This window comes from Oryzias latipes, chromosome 1 (genome assembly GCF_053564925.1).
Source record: "Oryzias latipes strain Hd-rR chromosome 1, Olatipes_Hd-rR_3.1".
NCBI classification, from domain to species: Eukaryota; Metazoa; Chordata; class Actinopteri; order Beloniformes; family Adrianichthyidae; genus Oryzias; species Oryzias latipes.
The window spans coordinates 5,850,802-5,855,000 of record NC_136237.1 but is presented as its reverse complement, the minus strand read 5'-3'; positions in this window follow the sequence as shown (position 1 = coordinate 5,855,000).

Below are 4,199 nucleotides of genomic sequence, written 5' to 3'. Positions count from 1 at the left end.
TTTAAAGAAAATGTTGCATATTTAATGAAATGGCTTTTTTTTCCCCATCTACCCATTTCATCTTTATTTCAACCAATTACACAAAAACAAAACAAAACAAAATTTCAAAAACTGCTAGAATGACCTTTTTAAATGTGGTATAACAAGCTGACATTCTGCCAGTTCATAACACTTGCAATGTTTGTTTACCAGCTCTAAATCTTTGCTGCTATGAAGGATTTACTGCTTTGGATGGAGCACTGTACATAGTACATTTACTGTATTTAATTTAATAAAATTATCTAAAACTTCAGAATAAAAAGTAAGCACAATGAAAGTGAAGCAATAATTTTTATTTTCTACATTTATATATCTACACTTCTAGCTCAGGTAAGGTGCAGGACTGGCACGCAAGAAACCAGGGTTCGAAATACCAATGGTCCCATTACCATTATAATGGTCAGTGGCCGTTTTTGATATGGGCACTCATGTCTTCATCCTCTCCCCTCTCCAGACTTATGGTGCGCCAAAAACAAAAAAGGATTAAATAACTAAGAGTGAAAACAACATAAAACAGCCACATGAAAATGAATTAGGGAGAAGAAAAACCCGTGCTCAACCCAGTTTCGAACAGATCAGGCAGTGGGGATTATTTCCCACAATACCCCCCTCCGTCGCAGCAGACCCAACGTAATAAGTCAAAGAATTCGAGAGGGGGGCGCAACTCACCGGTGGCTGGGTGAATCACACTAACACAGGTGATTGGGAGTCTTTTTCCCTAACAATCACCTCTAGGCCGCAGCTGCGCGCTCCCATCATAGAGACAGAGCCATGTCAGAAGGAAAGGAAGGGGAGGGGTGGTGGGTGGTGGGGAGAGCAGCCCGCATTACGCAACACCTGGATCATCACGTGTTGTTGGATCACTCAGCAGCTCATGTTAATAATGTCATTATTTAACTATTGTAGATATGTTTATTACGTGTTTTTTCTGGGGTTTAGTTGGTGTCAGTATTTGACATTAAGACAGCAGGTAATGCAGGAAAACAGCTGCACTTTTTGACATCATAAATTAATTATAGATCATTTTGTATGAATGGATTGAGGTTTTTTGGAGGATTTTTACTGTTGGTGTTGCACAAAATTAGGGAACTGCCAAATATTTTTGGACTAATCCCCCTGGCGAGTTCTATGATTTAGTTTTTAATGTTTTAGAGGACCTAAAAATGATGTTCACAATAGTTTTTTTTTTGGTTTAGATCCAATCCCTCTGATATGTTTTACAAACACACACACAGGACGTCACACACCAAGAAATGAACTTATTGTCAAAAATGATGCAGGAGTCCAGCTCTAAGAAATGATAAGAGCAAAGAGAACAGAAAGACATGATTTGTTATTTCTCATTATTAATATTTCCGAGCTTTTTGTGTTTCGTTCAGCAGCATGTTCATATTTGTGTAATTTTAACAGAATATATTTTTATGGAGAGCAAAATATCATACATTATTTAAGGTTTAACTTGAGTTATTCTGTATTAATGTTCCTGTCTGTTTTTATTCATATTTATGTTCAAAAAGTTAAGTTTAGCTTTAGTGCGTTTTTATTTAGGCCCCCTGTGCGACTGAGTTTGACCCCCTGTAATACAAGTCTAGAAATTCATGCAGCTTTTGGGTAAAATGGCCAAATAAAACAAACGGAACACAAAAGGATGTTGTCAAATTGTATCTGTGCGCGGAGGGGTGGGGGGCTGGTGGGGTTACTCGCCCAAGAAGTAAGTTAGTATAGAACCGCCACTGATAATGGTGAGGTATTAATCCAGTGATGCTACTGCCTACCTAATACCCCACTAAAAGACGATGAAACACGTGTCATGCCGGTCAAACAGGTCTACATTAGGTGCTGGGGAACCAGAGCACCCTGATGGAACGTGGGCTACTGGTGAGAACAAGGTTCTGTTGGGATGCTACTACTCAAGTAATCCTACAGAGAGGTATACTTTAGAGTGACATATGTCCATATGCATTATTACCTTCGGCACACTAAAGAAGGTTTTTTTTTTAAATTAAATATACGTATACCACATATACCATTTTATGATGACAACTTAGAGGCGGCCTCGGTAGCGTGTCTGCGTTTCGCCTTCAAAAACAAACAACGTCCCAACTTCTATTGGGATTGTAGGGGGCTGGTGCTCAGAGTGCAGCGTTTTAGAGGAATACACAGAAATGTGTGGATGGATCAAAATACTGCTTTGCATTTAATTTGTGAGGAATTAAAATTCTAATTCACTCAAAAGCTCAGAAAGATGATTTTGCATGATAAAGGCCCTTTAACCCTGAAAGATGAGACATATAGTAAAAATAATTGTGAGTTGCTCCTTTGTTTGAGAAACTAAAATTGCTTTATTTTCTGAGCAGATTGTAACTGTCCAGGCAAAAAACAAAACATACAGGGTGTATAAATTAATCAACGAAGTTGTCCGTGACTCAAATTAGATAATCATTGCAGAAGCAGTGAGAGTCATTTTTAGTTTGAGGCGTTTATTATTTATAGCTTAGAATTCACCAAGTTTTATCTATGAAAAAGACATTTAGTTGTTTTCAGTCTGTAACTATTTATTCCTTTTCTTTCATAAACACTTTTCTATTGCCCTAAGCTCTCCCTTTATCTGTCTGTCAATCAAAAGAAAAAAAATCTAATTAAAATGTTTGTCTGCCTTTTCTCTCAGGCAACTTTAAACCATATGCTTCAAACTAACAGCAACCGAGTTCATCTGTCAGCCCCAAAAACACAGAAGAGAAAACTAAAATCAAAATGAGAAATAAAAATGCAGCTATTTATCAACATGTACAAACAGGCCTGGAAGACATGAGCTACAGGCATGTAAACAGCAAACACATCTCACACAAATGTATCGACGAAGCTCAAATCCGGGGAAAAATGAACGCAATAATGCAAAAAATTAAATTAGTTGATGTGTTGCTATCCGTTTGCACCTTTCAATGTCATGTTATGCATGTGCTAAATAGAAAAAGACATTCTAAAAAACGCATGTGGGATCAATGGTAAACAAATCCTAACTCACCAAAAGCGGGACCAAGTATTCAGTTTGTGTGGGGTATGTAAGTAAGTAAGTAAGTATCATAAAGGAAGTAAGTCAGTCATCTAGGTTTAGAAATCAGGCAGTGATTCCACTATACCTCCAGGTTATTCATCTCTAGGCTTTGCCATCTGGCCGGTTCAGTTTTTCGCCATGTAAAACCTAAAAAGCTTTGTGAGAATTCAACTTTTTCTCTAAATCTTGAAGAACAGAAAAAAGCTAAATAAATGTGAGATCGCCCCACAGAAAATCCAACATCTCCATTTTGGATCTTTACTCCGCCTGTAATAGCTGCAAAAGCTGGACCAACATCATATTGATATCTATGGGTGAGGAATAGGATGGCACTTAAGTTTATATTGTAAGTCAAGGCAGGTTAACGATAGACAGACAGACAGACAGACAGACAGACAGACAGACAGACAGACAGACAGACAGACAGACAGACAGACAGACAGACAGACAGACAGACAGACAGACAGACAGACAGACAGACAGACAGACAGATAGATAGATAGCTTATTGTCTCTGTTGCATTTATCAAGAGTGAAAATGCTGTAAGATTGTAAATGAGTTGCAAAATGATTTCTCTGTGTGTGTAGTTTGAAAGCAAAGTGACTTTGTAAATACAATCATCAGCAGAAATCTATGAAAGGGATAAACCGCAGTATTTTAGTCAGTTTCCTGAAGAAGAAAAATGTATTTTCACTTGAGTGTTTGCACCATATCATTTTGAAACTGTTTTTAGGGTTTTGTGGTAGTAAAACACTTAGAAAATGTGTTTTGTAGTGCGTTTCATCACTAACAAGTGACTGTAAAATGCATCCATTCATCCATCTTCAGAACCTGATGAATCCCTTTCAGGGTCACGGAGCTCCTGGAGCCAAGCCAGCTCTTGATGGGGAGGTGACACCCTGAAAAGGAGGGCAGTCTGTTGCAGGGCCACACAGACACACGCTTAGGAGTAATTTAGAGCCACCAATTAACCTATGAAGGATGGACTCTGGGAGGAAGCTTGGCAGAAAGGACCCAGCCAAGATATGAACCAGGGTCTTCTTGCTTTAGTGAGAGCGTTAACCTGTGACGTGCAGTCAGGGGAAATATAGCTTAAAACACACAT